This window comes from Monodelphis domestica, chromosome 2, assembly GCF_027887165.1.
Source record: "Monodelphis domestica isolate mMonDom1 chromosome 2, mMonDom1.pri, whole genome shotgun sequence".
Taxonomy (NCBI): domain Eukaryota; kingdom Metazoa; phylum Chordata; class Mammalia; order Didelphimorphia; family Didelphidae; genus Monodelphis; species Monodelphis domestica.
In genome coordinates, this window is record NC_077228.1 from 515,753,820 (window position 1) to 515,776,776 (window position 22,957).

A 22,957-nucleotide genomic window follows, 5' to 3' on the forward strand; every position below is an offset into this window, starting at 1 on the left:
GCTCTTTATAAATTTGAGTAATTAGACCTTTATCAGAGGTTTTTATTGTGAAGATTTTTTTCCCAATTTGTTGCTTCCCTTTTAATTTTGGTTGCATTGGTTCTGTTTGTACAAAACATTTTTAATTTAATGTAATCAGATTTATTTATTTTACATTTTGTAATTTTTTCTAGCTCTGGCTTGGTCTTAAAATCTTTCCTTTCCCAAAAATCTGACAAGAATACTATCCTGTGTTCACCTAATTTACTTATAGTTTCCTTCTTTATATTCATCATTCACCCATTCTGAGTTTATCTTGGTGTAGGGTCTGAGATGTTGATATGTTTTAATGGCCACTACTTTATAGTATAGTTTGAGATCTGGTACTGGTAGGCCATCTTCCTTCACATTTTTTTTTCATTATTTCCCTGGATAGCCTTGATCTTTTGTTCTTCCAAATGAACTTTGTTAGGGTTTTTTCTAATTCAGTAAAACTTTTTTTTGGTAGTTTGATGGGTATGGCCCTAAATAAGTAAATAAGTTTGGGTAGTATGGTCATTTTTATTATGTTAGCTCATCCTACCCATGAGCAATCAATGTTTTTCCAATTGTTTAGATCTAGTTTTAATTGTGTGGAGAGAGTTTTGTAGTTGTGTTCATATAGTTCCTGTATTTGTCTTGGCAGATAGATTCCCAAGTATTTTATATTGTCTATGGTGATTTAAAATGGAATTTCTCTTTCTTGCTGCTGAGATGTGTTGGAAATATATAGAAATGCTGATGACTTATGTGGGTTTATTTTGTATCCTGAAACTTTGCTAAAGTTGTTGATTATTTCCACTAGCTTTTTAGTTGATTCCCTAGCATTCTTTAAGTAGACCATCATATCATCTGCAAAGAGTGATAGCTTGGTCTCCTCATTGCCTATTTTAATACCTTCAATTTCTTTTTCTTCTCTAATTGCTACTGCTAGTGTTTCTAGTACAATGTTAAATAATAGAGGTGATAATGGACATCCTTGTTTTACTCCTGATCTTATTGGGAATGCTTCTAGTTTATCCCCATTGCAGATGATATTAGCTGTTGGTTTTAGATATATACTGTTAATTATTTTTAGGAAAGGCCCTTCTATTCCTATATGTTCTAGTGTTTTCAATAGGAATGAGTGTTATATTTTGTCAAAGGCTTTTTCTGCATCTATTGAGATAATCATGTGATTTTTGTTGGTTTGCTTGTTGATGTGGTCAATTATGTGGATGATTTTCCTAATATTGAACCATGCTTGCATTCCTGGTATAAATCCCACCTGATCACAATGAATAACCCTCGTGATCACTTGTTTGAGTCTTTTTGCTATTATTCTATTTAAGATTTTTGTTTCTTTGTTCATTAAGGAGATTGGTCTATAGTTTTCTTTCTCTGTTTTTGACCTGCCTGGCTTTGGAATCAGTACCATATTTGTGTAATAGAAGGAATTTGGTAAAACTTCTTCTTTGCTTCTTCTGTCAAATAATTTGTATAATATTGGGATTAGTTGTTCTTTGAATGTTTGATAGAATTCACTTGTGAATCCATTAGGCCCTAGGGATTTTTTCTTAGGGAGTTCATTAATGGCTTGTTCAATTTCTTTTTCTGATATAGTGTTATTTAGGTATTCTATTTCTTCTTCTGTTAATCTAGGCCATTTGTGTAAATTGAAAAAAATCTTCTCTAGAGTGATCTTTGGGGGGGCCAGAGATAGATTTGTCTTATTTTTCCTCATAAGTTCTAGGCACCATGACTCAGGAAGCATTTTGATAAGCTGGATATTAACAAGGGACCTGGAAGGTCATGTCCCAGCTTTATTGCCTAACCTTAAGAAGAAGAGGAGATCTCTGAATAGCTGTGACCCAGGTAATGATTGGTAAGAAGGCCTTCACCATCAACCACCAACCAGGGCAGATTAGGTCTACTAATACATTAATGCTAGAGGATGGTCTGCCATATTTAATAGTGCAGACAGATAGATAGCATTTTGTAGTGAAACTCTGCACTTCTAGGGTCATAAGTGATACAATCACAGTCAAAGGAATCAATTAATTAATTCATTTGCATATTTTTTAAATTAAAAATTTCATTGATACCTTTTGCTTTTAGGTCATCTTTATTTCTCAATATTCCCCATCCATCTACTTCTCCTGGGGAACCAACATAGAATAAGAAAATGAATAAAAAACTGCTTAGCAAAGCTGACAAAACCATACACCAGCATATTAAGCAGCTATGTGGTAGGTCTGGAATAGGGAAAACCCGAGTTCAAATCCTGTTTCAGACGCTTACTAGCTTCATGACCTCAGTTTCTTCATTTGTAAAACAAGAGATTTGGCTTAATATATTTTATATATATTCATAATATATTTTGTGTCATGTACCCCTTGAGCAATTTTTAGGGAAACCATGACCCTTTCTAAGAAAAATGTTTTTGATGCATAAAGTATGTAGGATTACAACGTAAGCCAATTACATAGAAATTTAGTTATCAAAATATTAGAAAAAAAGACAAGTTCTTGGACCCTAAATTAAGAACTCTTGATCTGAAGAACAATTTATCAGATTTGGGGAGACCAGTTTTCAAAGATGGTAATTGGTAGCAAGGGGACATCCTCCCCCATTCTTTATAGTGTTTGCTGTGGCATGGAAAGGTGTCTGCCATCTTGTGATTTGCAAAATCCATCAATGGCCCTCTATGACTGGGCCCAGCCCCACAGGTTCCATTCCCTTACTGCTTGTGCTTCAGGCACTGACATGTGGCTGGCTCCTTCTCTTTAGCACTGTTTGAATCTGCAGAGTAGCCTCTCAGGCTCAGAGGAGAGAACGGACATCAATGAGGAGACAAGAGCTCTGATGACAATTGGTGTTGGCTGCTGGGGCTAGAAGTAGCACAACTGAGATGTGTTTGGCTTTGGGGAAAGATGACAGTGATAATGACAATGGATGAATTCAACTTTTATTTCTCTAAGTGTGAAAATCAGGAGGCTGGTCACAGTTTCCCCAGCTTGCCTTTGACAGACATAAAGAGAAAAATGAGTTGGAGTGTAATACTGCCTGAGGAGAAGAGAAAATCGAGTTAGTAAGCAGCAGCCCCCATCTCAGGGCAGATTCAGTATGTCTTAGGGAGCTGAATTTTCTCCTTCCTGGAAATGAGTTATATGTGCCACCTCCAAAGCAGGGGAAAGGAGAGACAATCATCCCTTTCTTTCCTGCTCAGCATACTATAAAATTTTGGCTAAGTGGAAAACAAGTGGTCAGAAACCTCAAATAATCCAATTTTCAGGAACGCTCTGCATTTTGTTTTTATGAACAAGAGATGAATTACATGCAAACAAACTGATATTTGAGTTTTGTTATAAAGAAATGCATCTGGATAAGGGGTTCTTAACCTGGGATCAGGAGTCATCCAAAGGGATTGTGGATAGATTGTTAGGGATCCATGAACTTGGATGGGGGAAATGACTTATTTGCTGTCAGTAACCCCCATCTGAAATTTAGCATTTCTTTTAGTTACTTAAAAATATGATTCTGAGAATGGATCCAGAGGCTTCACCAACCTATCCATGGGGACTGTGACACAAGCAAAGAACAGAGTCCCTGCTATAGCTTATGTTTTGGTTTCATTAGAGCTTTGGCTCAGTCTTCTACAGCTCCTTCTACAATACCCTCAGAAGGAGAATGAATGTTCCTATTACAAAGATCATAGGGTTAGAGGTGGAATGGACCTTAATGGTCAATGAGTCCAATCCCTTCATTTTACAAATGGGGAACCTGAGGCATAGAGAGGTTACTCAGTTTGCCTTGAATCATTCAGTTTGTAAGCTTCTCAGATGTGATATGAAACTTAGCCTTCCTGATCCCAAGTCTAGTGCCTTACCCATTCTACATGATTTAGTTCCATTTGACAAAGCTTTATGGAATACTGTGATATGTCCAGCATTGTGACAGGCCCCATGGGGGATGCATAAAATTTTATGATAGTTCTTGCTCTGGAGGATTTCAAAGCATCTCATGTATTCTCTTACACAGTTATCAGCATGGCCCTGGACAAGCAACTTAACTTTGTTTCATTAATTTCCTCATTTGTATAATGAACTGGAGAAAGAAATGACAAAGCACTCTACTATCCTTGCCAAGAAAATACCAAATGGGGTCATCAAGTGTCATACATGACTGAAATGACTGAACAACAACAAAAAATAGTGGATAGAGAGTTGGCCTTGGGGCCAGGAAGACCTGAATTCAGTCCTATTTTTGATACATACTGGTTGTGCGACCCAAGGCATCAGTGTGCTAGACAATTCTTAATGACTGAGTTTCAGAGAAGAATCCAACCTGCACTGATAGGAGTTTCATCTTTCAGGATCTCCCAATGGAACCCCAGATCTACTCCTCCCTGATTAGTATTTAATTTATCTGTGTATGTTATTAATCAATAAAAACATCAACCATGCATTAAATACCTGCTCTGGACCAGACAATTCCTGAACTCTCTATTAGACTGAAAGTTCCTTAAGGGCAGGCTGGCGTATCATACACAAGGCCAGGTATAAAGGATGTGCTTCATGAATAATCAAATAAAGGAATGGATGGGTGAATGAATAGAAAAATCATAAAATTACACTGAGCTGGAGCCATAGCAACATTTTTAATGGTTAAATAAAGATTGGCTTATATCCAGGGCATTAGATGTGCCAAGTCAGGAAAGAGGACTGATCCTTTTGGGGAAAAATTTTCAACAGTGAAACAAAATTTCTTACCTGGTTAACTGGAAAATTCAGTTAACCAGAGCTTTCCACCCCTTATTGCTATAATTATTTCTATAGCATATTATGTGGCCAGCCAATGTCTACCCTCTCAACTGGGATGATATGTTGGTGGACATAGTGTTTTCCAACCTAAGTACTCCAGTATGGGTGATACTGAATTGGGAATGACCAGGCATTGTAGAATTGGAGTTCATTCTACTTGGAAGTCATCTTCCATGGCATATCCATTCCTGGTGTTATTTCAGGGACCAGGCAATAGGAATTGGTGAATCTGCTAACTTTTATAGCTTTAACCATCAGGACAAGATCATTTACTACCAGGCGAGGACATCAAGAGTATATTTCTGGGAATTAATTTTTTTAAAAAGTTCCAACATAAACTTCCCCATTTTGTATCTTCCATTTATATCTTGAGTCATGACAATAGCATAGTGATACCTCACTTATCTGGAGATGGATTATCTGGCAGTCTCTCTTATCTGAAATATAGATAACAATTAGCATTCAATTAGCATTTGAGTTTGAAAATACCTCTGCTCAGTCAAAGGAGCTGCTACAGGATATATGCACTAAAACTATTATACTTTACTTATAGAAGAGAGTCTTACATTCTTACTCAGGGCCTATTTACTCTTATTTTAAATATAGTTACAACAATTTCAACTATCTGATTTCTATTTTCACAGTATAAATATGTAGAATTTTGGATTTAAAAATATCATCCAGCCCAACACCCTACATAGAACAGGAATCCATACTATAACATCAATCTATTAATTGACACACATTTATCAAGCACTTATTCTGTGTCTATCATTGTATTAGGCATTTGGGGTGCAAAGAAAAGTAAGAACATGTCTAGTAAGAGGTCATCCAGCCTATGTTTGAACTCTTCCAGTGAGAAGGATGTATTTAGACAGGCTTTTCTATCTGAGTACTCAATTTAGGAAAATCCTCTTTATATTTAGATGAAATCTGACTCCTTATAACTTGCTATCACTGGTCCTAGTACTGTCCCCTGGATCAAGGAGAAGAACCCTAAATTAGGTTTATTCTGACAAAGACAGTGAACACATCCCTTTTAATCTTCCCTTTTCTAGGCAGAATATCTTCATTTCCTTCCACCTGTCCTCCAATGGCACAGTATTGATTTCCTCATCCATCCTGGCTGTTCTTTTTTAGACCTACTCCAACTTATCAGTGTCCTTCTTAAAACAGGCTCCTTGGGTGTCATTGTGTATGTTGCTCTTGCTTAGTTAGTTGTTTTAGTCATTTTCTGACTCTTCCTGACCCCATTTGGGGTTTTCAAAGATAGTGAAGTGGTTTGCCATTTCTTTCTCCAATTCATTTTGCAGATAAGGAAATTGAGGCAAACAGCGTCAAGTGACTTGTTCAGAGTCACACAGCCAATAAGTGTCTGAGGTCAGATTTGAACTCAGGAAGATAAGTGTTCCTCATTCCAAGGCCAGTGCTCTCTCCACTCTACCACCTAGCTACCCTAAAGTTGGTGTAGATGACGTCTAAGGTTATTTTATCTCTAAATCCATGAAGGAGGATTTGAATCCTAGTCATTATAGAGTCATCACAGAGAATACATCAGTCAATAAACATTTATTAAGTTCCTACCATGTACTGGGACCTAGGAAAACAAATGCAAAGAAGGAAACAATCTCTCCTCTCAAAGGACTTACATTTTGATAGGTAAGAGCAATAGATACTGGTGAGATGATGGAAAACATTCTTCTCTATCCATGACCTTCAATAGCATTGGATTTTTGGTGCCCACATCATCCTCTTTACTCATATTGGTCTTGGAGTCTACAAAGCCCCAAGATCTTACTCACACAAGTGGTTCTCTAGTGATATCTCTCTCCTTGGTGCTGAACTTCAGACACTTGTTCATGTGGCATAGTGAGAAGATATTGAATTTGAGAGTTAGAAACCCTGGCCACTACTTATATGACCTTGGTTAAGCCATGACCCCATTTTGGCCTCTAGTTTTCCTGTCTGTAAAGTCAAAAGGGTTGGGTTAATTGACCCTGAAGGTCACTTGATGCCCTTAAATGTCACCATCCACACGACTAATGCTTACTCTAAAGAGTAATGGGGTCATTGCCATCAGCACATACATCCTTCCTTGAATTTAAATAATCAATGAACATTTATTAAGTGCCCACCAGGTGTCAGGCACTGTGCTAAGCATTGGAGAATCAAAGTTACAAAATAAAATAATTCTACCTCACAAGGAGGTTAAATGAAATAGCTAAGTTATTGCAGTGCATAGAACCATGGGCTTGGAGTCATGAGGACCTGAATTGGAATCCTAACTCAGAACTTACTAGCTATGTGACCTTGGCCAAGCCACTTAATACCACTCTGCCTCAGTTTCCTCATTTGTAAAATGGAGATAATAAAAGCACCTTTCTCACAAGGTTGTTTTTTAAGTGGAAATGAGATTTGCAAATTCATTATCATTTCTTCATTATCAAATTCTAATAGGACCTATAACATGTTTTAATATTATTATTAATCATAACAACATTATTACCAATTATAATTGATATTATTAACAAGGACAAATATGAATGGGAACACAATATGTGTTTAATAACATTATTAATAATCATAATGACAAATAATAATTATTGATATTGATATTCTTAAAAACAACAACAATTCCTAACAAGGGCTATAACACATGATGATAATATTATTAGGAACCATAACATTATTAGTAATGACACATATTGATATTATTAAGTTTTTATTTTAATTCTTAACATAGAATAATAAGAAATTATAGCAATCAATAAGCAAAAATTTTTAATAAAAGCTAAGACTTAGTTAAACACATTGAAATGAAAGTTATAATTAATTATATATTTAGATTATTATCAATAATAATAAATACTAATGGACTATGACATCTTAATAATACCATTGATAATCATAATTACATTATTAATAGGTAGATATTATCATTAACAAAAATAATAAATCATACCTGGGGCCACAAACACATGTTAACAACATTATTATTAATTGTGATGTCATTAATAATAATTATTAATATTTATATTATTAACAATAGTAATAAATTACAAAGGGGATATAAAACATGTTAATGACATCATTAATCATCACAGCAACATAATAATATAGCAAATAGCAAAAACTAATCATAGTAAATTATTAATAAAATTATAGGTATTTATATTATTAACAACAGTAATACATTCTAATGGAGGCTATAACACGTATAGGAAAATGGCAGCTTGGAAAGGAAGTATTGGTCTGGAGAGTCACAGAGCAGAGCAATAGGATAGTAGATTCAATTGGTCAGTCAATCAAATATTTCTTAAATGCTAATTTTTTGTCAGGTACCATGCTAGGTGCTAGGGATACAAGTTAGAATACAACAATTTCTGCTCTTCAGAAATTATATTATACCAAAGGGAGATAGCATATTCATAAATAAATAAGTTGTGTCCCTTCCAGCAACCAAAGATGCAATAATTTGATTGCTATTCCCAGAGCAATAGTATTGGACAGCAGTGGCTCATGGGTGGATGCACATGCAGATCAGGGCATAACACAAGCTGTCCAAGCTGGGTGCACCCTAGTGTCTTAGTAGATGCCTTGGTGAGACCTGTGAAGCATGCCCTTGCTGTATCATCTAGGACTGTAACTGATGTTTATTTAGAATGGTGACCCTGGGGTTGATATGAAAGCATTCTGCACCCTAATTTGTATTATGACACATGTATATCTATAAAAGAGAAAGATTTCTATTTTTAATGCTTCAGTTTAAAAATGTTTTTATGCTCTGAGAAATAAGCATTGGCTCACCACCCAACAATGCCAATGAATGAGGGAGGGGCTACTGTAATGCCACATGTCAGTAGGAAGAATATATTATCCAAAACATTTTCACAGTTGTTTTCTCACTGGGCCCTTAATCTGTCTGGTTCTTGGTTTTCCTCTTCTTCAAAATAATCTCTGATAAAATCCAATCCTGGGCACCGCTTTCAAGAACGAGAAGGTGATAGTACTGCTATCTTTTATGGAAGTCAGTACAATAGCTGGTGTATTAGATTCAGGACTGGGCACCAGGTTTTAGAAAGGACAGTAATAAGGTTTAGAATGATTGTCAGAGGATGGCAACTGGTATGGTGACGAGCCCTGAGTCCATGACATTTGAGGATGAGCTGAAGGTCTGTTCAGCCTGAAGAGAAGACTCAGGGGTTAAATGAGGACTGTTTTCAGATATAAGGATTGTTCTATGGAAGAGGGATCAGACTTGTTCTACTTGGCCCCAGAGAAGTGGAGATTGGAGGGGAAATTTCAGAAAGGCAAATGTAGACAACATGCTTTAAAATCTACCATCTCATTTCATTCTCACAACAACCCTGTGAGGCTGGAAATGGAGGTTTATTTAGAGCTAAAATAGAGATAAAATCACCTTAGTGATGCACTTTCTCCATCAATCTTAGGTAGGAGGAAACGGAGCCACCGTAATAAAGAGACTTGGATTTAAACTAGGATCATAAGATCATAGTTTGAGAGCTGTAAGGGACCTTATAAGCCATTGAATTCTATCATCTCATTTTACAGATAAGGAAACTGAGGCATAGAGAGATTAAATGATTTGGGATTGTACGTGTATGACTACCATATGGGTCATCCAATTCAGCTCATTATCTTTGTTGTTCAGTCATTTCAGTCATGTCTGACTCTTCATTTTACAAGTGAGGAAACTGAGACCGAAAGAGATTATGACTTGACTAAGGTTGCACAGATGGTAGAACTGGGATATGAATCCAGGTCCCCTGCCTCCTGGAAGTTGCATGTTATTCAGGAAAGCATTTTTGATCTTGTAGTTTTTTGAGTCTAGTGAGAAGTACAGATCTTTCTTCCTCTGTTCTAGGCAGGCAAAGTTAGGGACACTGAGGCAAGCAGGTAAAGTGACTTGTTCATAGTTAACAGCTAGTAAGTGTCTGACTCTATATGGCCCCATTTGGAGTTTTCTTGGCAGAGATACTGGAGTGGTTTTCTATTTCCTTCTACAGCTCATTTTACTAATGAAGAAACTGATAACAACTGAGGTAAATATAGCTGGTAAGTGTCTGAGGCTAGATTTGAACTCAGGTCTTCTTGACTCTAGGCTTGAACTATATTTACTGTGTCACCTAACTCTCTACCATCTACTGTACCACTTAAGAATAATGGGATTGTAGATTTACTTAACTATTATCCCTCCATCTTTATTTGATGCTCATAATACAGAGTCAGATAAGAAGTAGGTTATTATAGGGGATAGAGCATCAGGCTTACAATGAGGGAGATTTGATCTTGAACATGCCTCATGGCATGTGCTAGTGGTGTGTCCTTGGACAAGTCACTTACCCTAGTTTAGCCTTAGTTTCATTAGCTATAAAATGGGAATAAGAATAGTACCTCCTCACAGGATTGTAGTGAGATATTATTTGTAAACTTTGCGAACTTTAAAGCACTGTATTAACTAGTAATTAACTATTGTAAATCTTATTTAGAAGCTCTTTAATCCAATGCTCCAGATGAGAAGACACAGGTTAGTGACTTGGCCAGAGTCACATAGATAATAAATAGCAGAGCTGGTTGTTGACTCCAAGTCTTCTGACCATCTCTATAGAACCTTGCATCTCATGGGACTGATGCTGTGTTATTCTTCAACCTACAGGTGGAAGGAAGGGGATGTGTATACTATAGGGGAAACCACTCAGCCTTACCTCTTGTCAGAGTAGTTTATGAGTTATTCTTAATAAATAGTTATTGAACCAAAGGACAATAAATGTTGTGCCGGAATGAATACATCCAAATGGCAGCCTTTCCAAAGGAAGCTGTGCATTTATTCCAAGTTTGACACATTGCTCCAAACAGACATATGTCACCTATTAAAGTGCAATTTTGAACCAAGAGGTTTGGGCCCAGTCTTGGCTTTGTCACTAACTTGCTGTTTGACCTCAGAGAGTCTTCCACTTCCACTCCCTGGGCTTCAGGCTCTTTTTATGTAATACTAAGGAGTTAGACTAGCTGACCTCTAGAGTGCCTTCCAGGAAGGAAGCTATTTTTTTGGAATTGGAATGAGTTGAAATTATTTTCTCTAAGATTACCAATGATCTCAACTTATCAGTCCAATAACCTTTTCTCAGTCCTCGTCTTTCTTGATCTCACTGTAATCACGGACAACCCTCCCACCCATCTACCTTTTCCTGGGCACTCCCCACTCCCTTGGCTCCCATGCCAATGCTCTGTCTTGGTTTTCCTCTGGCATGCCTGGCTGTTCCTTCTCAGTCTCCCTTCTTGGATCATCCTTTTCTTGCTCACTAAGTGTGAGTGGGTGTCTCTCTGGGCTCTGTCTTTTCTTCCTATGCTCTTCCTCGATCTTGACAGCTCAGATAAGTCCAATTATAAAGTTTCACAACTTGGCCCCTTCCTACCTTTCCAGTCTTCTCACATATTCACTCTCCAATCCAGGTACCCTGGGCTGCATTTCCTTGAACTTAATATTCTGTCTCCCAGCTTTACATTGGCTAACTCATGTCACAGGAATTCTCTGTCTCACCTCTACCTTTTATCTCCCCTCAATATTTAGTTCTGAGTCTTCTTTTTATACAACGTCTTTCCTCATCTTTCCTCCCTTCCTCTTCTCCGTTTATCTCTTCCTCAGATTACCTTCTACTTGTACTACCTATATTTTGCATGTTGTTGTTTGTATGTGGTCTTTCCTATTAAAATGGAAGCTCCTTGAGGGCAGAAACAATTTTTAAAAGCTTTCTTCTGTCTCTAGTACTTAACAGAAATGGCTGACATCCAGTAAGCACTTAATTGTTGTCTGATTGACTCACCAATCTATTTTTTTACCCCAATCTCTCTTCAGAATTCTCATACCATATTACCTGGTGTTTGTTAGCTCCTTACTGTGCATAGAAAAGCTTTTGTGAGTTGTCTGATCTCATAGTAGACCCTTCCCATTGGAGGTCAAGTGGTGGCATTCATAGGCACACTAGTGCTTAGGAGAGCCATAGGAACAGGTAGTGGCCAAGGTGGTATCAGGAGCGAAATGACTCTAAGAAGTCAATGCTTGGATTGAGAGCCAGACCCAGAGATGGGAGGTCATGGGTTCAAATCTGCCCTCAGACACTTCCTAGCTGTGTGACCCTGGGAAAGTCACTTATCCCCCATTGCCTAGTCCTTACCACTCTTCTGCCTTGGAACCAATAACAGTACTGATTCTAAGACAGAAAGTAAGGGTTTAAAAAAAAGAAGTCAATCTTGAAGTTGACTGAAGAAAAGAAACCTTTATTTTTACAAACCAGGATTATTCTAGAACCATCCCTTTAATTAGAATGTCATTGTCATAGATAGATAACTTCCATTTCCCTAGAGGAGAGACCCATTCCATTAGGATAGAGGAAAAAGAAGGGATAGCATGCCCTTCTCCTTAATAGCTTTACTGGTGCCCCATCAAGTTCCTCCTAAGAATCACCTGCATTGGAAGATCAAATGAAGAAGTATGTAAAGTGCTTTTCAAACTTTAAGATGCCATCTGAATGTGTTTAATATATAATATAACAACATAATATAATAAAATTTACAGTTTATAATCTAATAAAGCAATATTAATGATATTGTTTTATTATTATCATCATCATTTCATTATGAATAAATCTCCATAGCAATGCACCTTGTACAATTTCCCCCCAAAAATGTGCAAAAAGGTCTCCATTTGTCTCTCCTACTCATGGATTAGAGCCCATTGTGTGTGTGTGTGTGTGTGTGTGTGTGTGTGCACGCGTGCATGTATGTTCAATTTATAAAGGGGGGAAAGGGGCAAAACAAGTCCTTGCTTCAGTTAGTGAGAGTTGAATGACGTTACCATCCACAACCAGCTCCCCTTCCCTTTGATCTGGCCATCCTGTCTTTACCTATTTGGAGGGTTGTCACACACAAGAGGGATTAGAATTGTTCTGCTAAGGCTACAGATGACAGAGTTCAGAGGAAGGATAGATGCTTCAAAGAGGCAGATTTAGGCCTGATGTCAGGAAAACGTCATAATAATCAGAACTTTAGCATTATCAGTGTTCAGAGGATCATAGATGGAAAGCCAGAAGGGATTTTAGAGGCCACCCAGTTTAACCTTCTCTTTTTATAGATGAAGAATGTGAGAGCAAGGGAGGTTAAGTGATTGACCCAAGGTCACACAGGTGGTAAGTGATAGTCAGGAATTCCTGAGGTCAGACAGAGACAGTCATGATTTGAAATCAGATTCTCTGACTCCAAATCCAGTGTTCTTTACCAAAAGGGAATGGGCTATCCTGAGAATTGAAAAATGTTCACCATTTTCCTTGGCTTTGTGTTCAGTTCAAAGAGCTTCTGGATAGTATAGGGAAAAGCGGTATAGTATAGAAGAAGGAAGATTGGTTTTGAAGCTGAATAACTTGGATTTATATCCTGGATTGTACACTTACTAGCTGTGCATCACTATTATTTAATCTCTCAGAAAACTTCAGTTTCTTATCTGTGATCTGGGGATCATGATATTTCAACTGTGTTTTAATGGAGAGCATATCTTAGAATCAGGAAGACCTAGGTTCAGTTTTTGCATTGAACATGACTTTGGAACCTTAGGGAACTTATTTAATTTCTCAGTACCTTGAGGCAATTTTGCAAGAATATTCATTTCAGTCCAGGTGCTAATCTTCATTGGTTGATGAATTTCTTCACTAGAAGCTCCTTATACCAGTGAAATCAGAGGTCCAATAAAACATACATGCACACACATATGCACATGTATATGCACACACAGACTTTTTTTTACCTCATTGAATTGTTTGAAGAAAATACCTTATAAAAGTTTATTAAGTGGGCAGTTATATGGTTCAGTGGATAGAGATACAGACATGGAGACAAGAGGTCCTGAGTTAAAATCTGACCTAAGACACTTCCAAGCTGTGAGACCCTGGACAAGTCACTTAACCCCCAATGCCTAGCCCTTACTGCTCTTCTGCCTTGGAACCAACAAATAGTATTGATTCTAAGATGGAAGGTAGGGTTGTTTTGTTTAAAAGCTTATTAAGGCCCTTTAAGACTGTGAGTTATTATTTCAGGAGGCCATAAATAAGAATTGTATGTGTAAACAGGAACACTCCCATTCTCAAGAGGATTTGCTTTATATTGGTACTGGAAGCTACTGTGTGTGTGGGGTATATCTGTCTAACCCCCTAGATGATCCCTTAAGTGCTGAGCCACCAGCTTTGGGTAACTCCCCAGGTTTGAGGACTATCTAACATTTTTAGTCCTAGGTCCCTATATATAAGGAATTGTCCTAAACCCTCTGGCTCTGAGACTTTTCTTTAATGACCCAACTTAGATTTCTATCTGGGGATTTGAATAACTATAATAAGTCATAAATCATTCATGTTTTGACCTCCATCCCATTGAGATCTGAGTCACCCAACTTCAGATAATCCAGAAGAATTTCTTACTGATGTGTAACTTAGAGTATACTTTTCAGAATCAAAATGAACAGAGTATAGGATTGGAATTCAAGAGAAGTTGGACTATTCTTCATCACGGTCTGAAATCTCAATTTTCTCCTATAGACTATATATACTATATACTAATCTATGCTGGTATTTGCCAATTATGCTTAAATGTCTTCTGAAGGAAGTCCTGTCCAGGGTCCTGATTTAAAAGTCCAAGGGAGGAAGAGAGAAGTATTCTGAGCAAACATCCTGCTTCTGGACAAGTCCTTAAATCAGTCCTTCAGGAGGCTCATCACCAGGGGTTCCAAAGTCATTATTTGGAACATTATTTGGACTCTCTTCCTAGAAGTCTATGGAGAATTTATTTATCTCTGATGGCACCTAGTATTGCCTCTCTTAGGCAGAAGGGAAGATTTTTTCATACTTGCACTATAAACTCTTTGGAACCTTTGATATCTTTTCTGTAAAACATTTTGTTGTTGTTGTTCAGTCATTTTCCAGTCATGTCTGATTCTTTATGACCTCATTTAGGTACAGGCTTTTTTTTGTTCTGCCAAAGATACTAGAGTGGTTTGCCATTTCCTTCTCCAGCTCATTTTATAGTTGAAAAAACTGAGGGAAACAGGGTTACCTGACTTGCCTGTGGTCACCCAGCTAACAAATATCTCAGGCCAGTTTTGAACTCAGGAAGATAAGTAAGACTCCAGGTCAGGTATTCTTTATACTGTTCCACCTAGCTGCACCGCCCCCCCCAAGCATATTGACCCTCTTTTCAAGCATCTCCCTCATAAAATTACTTTCAACAATGCTTTGATGCAATGTCAAAATAATTCTTTGTCACAATACAATTTTTATCTTGTATCTAGATATGGCAAAAAATGTAGACTCAAACATCTAGGCAACTAGGTAGAGGAGTGAATAGAGAGTAGTGAACTTGAACTTGAATCCTATTTTCTAATGCTCATAGATTGTAACCCTAGACAGGTGATAACCTGCTTCAGCTCCTTCAACTGTAAAATTATAATAATAATAAGAATAATAGTACGTACCTCCCAAGGTTGTTATGAAGAACCAGTCGTATAGTGCATGTAGAGTGCTTTGATAACTTTAAAAGGTTATATAAATGCTAGCCACTATTATCTTCATTTAAGCAATGTGGATGAGATGGAACCTACAGGGTAGCAAAGCAGCCATGCTGAAGAGGTCATGAATCATTCAGACTATTGTTAATATCCATCACCAAATACAGTCATCAATTGTTTGAGGCCTCCATTGTTTCCTAGAGATAATGAATCTTCATAAATATTTTAGTCCAGTTTATTATTTATTGGACAGACAGTGTAGCATCATGGATAAAGGCCCTTCTCAGACAATTTCTAGCTGTGTGATGCCTGGGAAGTCACTGAACCTCTTCATGTCCAATCAACTATCTAAGATTATAAGTTGCAGAACAGATACCAATTGGCATCTGAGGAAAAAGAGTTTTCTCATTGGAAGTTGTTATACCATAGAAACAACAGGTCTGATCATCCTTTAAATCCTAGATCCTAGACATATGATATATTCACTCGAATATGTATCCTCTCTTCTTAAGCTCCTTGAGGGCAGGAACCTTTTTTATCTAAATTGTATGTCTCTGTGTCTATCCCAGTGCTTGATTCACAATGCAAAATTAATGTTGAATGAAGGAGATAAATACAAGCTTGGAATTTGTGCCCAAGTGCATGACTAATGAAGTTCATTTTTTCATCATTTGGGAAAAATATAGGAAGAAAGGGTCTTTTTATGGACATGATTTTCAGATTATTTCACCAAATTACCTTTAGTATCTATCTAAAAAGTCCAGACTGTTATAATTAAAATTTTAGTTTTACTGCTAAAGGTATTATATTTTTAGAGGTTTATTAAAGATTAAGAAATAAAGAAAATACAAAATAAGAAAGCATGTGACTAGGAGGGCTGAAAGGCCCATTCAATTTCACTCACTACATCTTAGGAGACACATGTCCCTAGAAGCGGAATCCAAGAGAGAGAGAAGGCAGTCAGTTTAAAAACCCCTCTCTGCTCCCAACCCAGGTGAAGACTTCACTTGGGATTATGGAACTCTGGGAGCTACCAAGGACTCCTGGGAATTGTAGTCTGGGGTTCAAATCTCCATTTTTACAAGACTCTTGATTTGTTGGAATAAGCCATGTTCTACCTTTTATGTTTCCCCTGGGTAGAGGAAGGCCATATTGTTGACTTCTAACATTGGCTCTGCTGACTGACTGATGCATCAGTGTATAATTGTGGACATAATTTTGAGCTCTATGATCATCTTTTATGTGATGCTTTGATCTCATCATTTAATCAACCCAGAATTAATATTGAGTAGCCATGGTGGGCACCAGGTTAAGCACCACAACATTAATAGAAAGATTTATAAGACAGAGACCCTTCCCTCATGGGGCATATAATCAACAAGGCATCACATACTTATAAAAATGTATAAAAGATTTCAGATAATAAAAATTTTGGCATTTTTACATTGCTTTAAAGTTTACAAAACACTTTGCATATATTAGCTCATTTGGGTATCACACTAAACCTATTGAATGGATTCTAGAGGGATCAGAGGATAATGAATCTAGATCTGGAAGGGTTCTTTAGAACTATCAATCTAGTCCAATTTAATCATTTATAGAAGAGAAAGCTGAGGCTCACAGAGATGGTGACTTGCCTTCTCTCTGTCCCTCCATCTCTAGACATCTATCAAGTCTGATCATCTCTTGTATTCTTCATAACCTCTTAGAATTCTGGGCTTCTTTTAGGACTCAGCATAAACAATACCTCCTGGAGAAGATCTTCTTTGGTTCCTTCTGTAGCTACTACTGCATTCTTCTCTAAAGGCTGCCTTTATCTAGTCTTTTTTGTACATAGCTATTCATTTAAATGTTGTCTCTCCTAATAGAATGTATCCAATTACATCTTGGATAAGGTAAGAATCAACAACTCCATTTCTTCTGTGGAGACCCTAGACCTTACTATCTTTTCTCTAATTGCCCCTTGAGATTCTCTAGACTTTGTCTTTTGTTCTACCTCTCTGCCCTCTTCCCCTTTCCTCCTCTCAGGGCTATTGTAGAACCTATCAGAGGTCACGAGGTATTATAGGAAGTCACCACTGAAAGCACCCTTCCTTTTTGTCTTTGTCCTTTGCCACCCCTCCCCCTGTGATTACTCACATATTGGATACAAAAGAGGGATAGTGTTTTTGCCTTTCCTTGTATGCCCAGTGCTTAGTACAGTGCCTATCACAGAGTTGGCACTTAAATGGTTGTTGATCAATTGCTTGATCTATCCCCTTCCCCCCTCCCCCATGTCCACCACCTTCAATTAGTCTTTCATTATCTCTCAGTAAAACTGTTGCAACAGCTTTCCAATTAAACTTCTAGTTTCCAGTCTGGCTGTTCTCTAGATTACTATCTATATAGCTGTTAAAATGATCTTCCTAAAATTCTAATCTGGCCATATCACTTCTTTGCTCACAAACTATATGTTGCTTATTATTGCCTCTAGAAGAAGATATTTGTCATTTACAACCCTTTACAATCTGGTTTCCACCTACCTCTCCAATTACCATTCATAAGAGTAATAATTCCCCAGATTAATAATTCCATTCTCCTACCTCTACGCCTTTGTATAGTCTAGTGATCATATTTGTACTGCATCTCTTTCTCACTTCCTTTTCTTAATATACTTGGCATCCTTCAGCATTCAGGTCATGTACCCTCTCCTCTGGGAACCACAGCAATTCATGTTTTCTCCTTTCTCCAATTATCATCCTTATGTTGATGTATTTACATTATAATATCTCTCCTGTACGATGTAAGCTCTTTGAAAGTAGGGACTTTTTATGCTTTGTTTTTGTACATGTTCCCCCAAGTGCCTTACATAGATTGGGTACCTAACAAATTATTATTGGATTGGAGTGGATTCTCAGTGGTTGTATAACATCAGGAAGGATTTGAACTCAGGTTTCTCTTGACCCATCCAAAGAATGATGGCAAGAGGACTAATACCAGCATTTAACAAAGAGCAAGTCCTTAATTTAAATGCTCAATAACTTGTAAGGGTTAAAAAATTAAGGTTGGACTAAATATAAGAGAAATGTGGTCACCAAAATTAATATATCTCAGGTTGAAATGACTTTATAGTAGTTTTATTTACAAAATAGAGGGAAAGAGTAAGGTAGAGAAATGAGAAAATATGTAGAGTAAGAAATCTGGCTTAACAAACTAAATATTTGCTCCGGCACCTGGCTTTGCTCTGGCTGGGCTCCAGAAGCCCAGATGTAAATTAGGTATCACCCATATGGCCTCCAAGAGGGAGACCTATCTGATGTTAATCTCTCTGGAAATCAGGAAAGAAAGGTCAGCTTTTTCCTACTCACCAATCCAAAGAAAAGAATGATCTCACCAAATCATCCTCCACCAGTCTTTACAACCTCAAAAGAGCCAAAACAACTCCTCACAGGAAGTTGCAGCCACTTTTAAAGACCCTTCTTTCCATCCCTTCCTGTCCCTTCCTCCACTTTATGAGGACCAATTAGAGTCTTTAAGTTTTCTTAGGACTTCCAAGGGGGGAATTCAGTTGTTTCTAAGTTGTTACCCACTTTAGAACATGTGTTGTGGACCTCCCCCCACTTTAGTGTAAAGTGAGGGTGTGTACATTTCTGGTGATTAAATCTAAAAGTAGGCTGGGGAGTGTTAATACCATCTTCACAAACTGATGTAGTAACTCTACAACATCCCACCTTTTTAGAACTGTGCAAAATCCTCTGAACCCTGGGGTATTGGGAGTATTGATGGTATGTTCTCAGTAGCCCAGTCAATGATTTGTTTTTTTGTTTTAAATTCTCACAGTTTATATTACAGCTCACATAGTTCCCTTTCAGATCGTGGTGAGACCTCCAATAACCTCTTTCTTAAACTCTAGGTTCAATGACATTTTAATCTCTTAAATTATGTCTCACTTTATGCCTTAAATGCATTCCTGCCAAGGTACATGTCAACTGAGTTTCATTAAATCAAATTCTATTTTAATTAACTACACTAGAAAAACTTGAAAGGAATCCTAGGAGAAATCATTTTGTCAAGTAGAGAGTTCTTTTGTAAAATAGAAAATGAAATTCTAATATGCCTATTTTATGAATCTGTATTTCTTTATATTGAGTTTACTTAAAATGAGAAATATCAATATTCTATGAAGTCCAGGAGCTCAATGGCCCGGCTTTGGTCTCATTACTCAATGACCACATATTTAATGAGACTTTATTCTCAAAGAAGCAACTCATGTTTATCTTTTTCTTTAAACCAATCCTCCCAAATAACTCCTATGTGAAGTAAGAACCTAGCACATAGTAGACAGCTAATAACTGTTTATGCTTTCATGCATAGGGCTGCAAGCATTATTCTTCCTATTTTATGGATATGGAAATGGGCTCAGAGATTGGCCTAAGGGTACACAACTCTAAGATCCTAGCTTCAAACCTTCTGATTCTAAATTCAATAGTGTCTCACTATACACTTCTAGCTAGACACAGGGCATTGTGGTTGGTCCTATGGGGTTTAAAAAGCTGTATAATATATAGCTTCTTCCTTCACAGAGTTTTGCATCTAGGGAACTTCAGCACATGAATAGTTAAATAATAATGCTGGTGATGTTAAAAGGCAGCATATTGGGGGCAGCTAGGTGGCTAAGCAGATTGAGAGTAGTGCCTAGAGACAGGATGTCCTAAGTTCAAATGTGGCCTCAGACACTTCCTAATTCTATGATCCTGGGCAATTCAGGTAACTCGCATTGCTTAGTCCTTATTGCTCTTCTACCTAATATTGATTCTAATTGGGAATTTAAGAGTTTCAGAAAAAAGATAACATATTGATTATTACTGGTTGAGTAGTACAGATAGTAAATGTTTTCAGGTAAGAAAGAAGTACTGTTGCCATCAATAATATGAGAAGATGGTAAGACTTGAATTGGGACTGAAACATTGTATAGAATTTGGATATGGGAATGGAGATGGAAGGGATTCTATGCAGAAAAAAATGTGACTAAAAGCATGCATATGGGATTCTCACTTCTCTTCTGGGGGCTACACCCTACCATATAAATTCCCCCATTACCCATTTTCTCCCTTACATGGCTATCTCAGAACCCATCAGAGGCCATGAGGTGGTAGAAAGAGTCACCATTGAGGCTACACTTTCCTTTTGCCAAACCATAACTTGAATAAGGACTCTTGGACCTTACCATCTTCTCTGCCATTGCTTCTTAAGATCTTCCAAGTCTTATCTCTTGCCCTCTCTCTTTGCCTGTAAATCCCTTGGCCCTATCATCTTAGCTACTTATATAATCTAAAGACCTCTGTACCTTTCCATCCACCCTCTATCCATTATCCCAGACTCTTTCTTCAGATCCATTAATTTCTTCAATGTATCATTGATTCACTTATCTGACCAACAATTATTCAAATTGGACAATATTATATGTCCAGCCCTAGGTTAGGCACTTTGGGGGATGGATACCAAATAAGAAAAAGACATGAGTCATTGTGTTTTTTCCACTGTCCAATGCTGACTTCCTCTCTCTCCTACTCCTATTCAACTTTCCCAAGAAGGCTGACTCAGAGTCAGTAGCACCTTCTCTCTTTTGGAATTTCCTAGGCAAAGAAGATCAGATAAATATGCACATGGGATCCCATACCCCCCTCACTGACAGAGTCCTGTTCCTAATTAAGTTGGTGCTCTGATGGAAGTTCTTAGTTAATTGGCCTCATAAGGATATTCTAGGCTTAATGCAAGGAGCTTAATATTCCACACATATGCCCTGGACTGTTGCAGCTTGCTAGAGGCCCAGAATCTCTCCAGCATCAGGGGAACACCATCAGAAAGGGAACCTGGGAATGGTTAGATCAAAGTCACTGCACAGGGGACCCAGTCAGCATGCAGGTGCCAAAGAATATTTTGCTTTGGATGGAGGCCATGTGGTCTCATGCACTGAGGAGTTAGAAGCTTCTGTTCTAGTTTCACTCTGATCTTGGCCTCACCAAATGACCTTGAACAAATTTTTAGACCCTCCCTCTATCTTAGGTTCTCATCTCCCTCTGTCTTCTTTTTCTGTGTTGGAGGTAGCGAATGGTTTCTGTGGTGATGTATTAGGTTTTGTCTGTAGACTGTGGAGAGGTCTCTTGGGAAAACTGCTCTGGAAGTCTAATGGAGTGTGACTTTCAAACACTTCTGAAAGGAAATATGAATTAGTTGTCAGAATCTTGGATTGGAATCTTGGCTCTGATATTTATTGTCTGTGTGATCCTGGGCACTTTACTTAGCTTTCCTAGACCTTTGTTTCCCTATCTATACAATGTGGACATTAGACGAGCTACTCTCCCAGGTATCATCTACCTCTCTACTGGTCATCACATTTTATGAAGGACACCATCGAACTAGGGAACATCCAAAAAAGAGGACTTGAATTAATTCACTCCATGTTAGGAAGAAACTGATGATGTTAAACCTGAAAAAAGAAGGGTTGTGTGCAGGGAAGTGCTGGAGAGATAGGGTGGGGGGAGTGCATGATAATTATCTTCAAGTATTTGAATGGCTGTCACCTGGTGGAGGATTAAACCTATTCTGCTTGGCTCCAGCGGGCAGAACTAGAATGAATGGAATTTGTATAGCAGCCACCTTAGACTCTATGTCAGGAAAAAACTTCCTAGCATTTAGATTCCAAGTGGAATGGGCCACCTCAGAAGGTATTGGTTTTCTCTACATTAGATGCCTTACAACAAAGATGAAATATCCCTTTGTTAAGCTTAACCCCAAAGAAGAGATACTTGCATTCTGTGAAGTGGTCTCGTATTCAAATTTGCACTATTTGGAGAAGTTTTAATTATGTAGACCATGGTAATTGGTTCCAGCCCATTGGTAATATGCAGTATGAATTTGATTATTTGCACCAATGGGGATCTAGCTGTATGGGAAGATACCTCCCCCATTCCTTTGCAGAGGTGGGAGGTCTACAGATGTGGAAGAAAGCATACATTTTCAGGGGTTTTTTTAATGGACTAATAACAGTTGTTGATTATTTTTTTTCTTTTCTTCCCTTTTTCCTTAAAAAATAGTCATTATATAGGATGGCTCTCAAGAAGGGAGAGAAGAGAAACAGGTTATAAGGGAAAATTTAGGTGATGCAATGTCATTAGCTAGGTGGTGCAGTGGATAGAGCACCAGGTCTGGAACCTGGAAGCTTTAGTTCAGATCCAACTTCGGATACTGTAACTCTGCTCAAGTCACTTAACCTGTCTCATTTTCCTCATCTGCAAAATGGAGATAACATTAACCCCTTCCAGGGTTGTTATGAGTATGACATAAGATAATATTTTCAAAGCACTGTGCAAACCTTAAAGGTAATATAAATACCACTTGTCATTATCATCATTATTATTAAAAGACAAGCTAAAAAACTAAAAAATAAAGATTTCCAGTTATTAGGGATGTTATAGAAAGGATTCTAGCCAAGAAATGCACAATATTTCACAGCCCTTAAACTTCCTACCAATTCTAAAATTTTGTGAAATCCCATGATTTTTGTGGTTGTTCAGTCACGTCTGACTCT

The 22,957-nt window shown here is 37.6% G+C and overlaps 1 protein-coding gene across 2 annotated transcripts in view; it reads left to right on the forward strand.

The window, feature by feature from the left end:
- Positions 1-22,957, forward strand: part of CALN1 (calneuron 1) — a 529,462-nt gene that overhangs the window by 173,136 nt on the left and 333,369 nt on the right. The gene's annotated exons all lie outside the window — the stretch shown is intronic.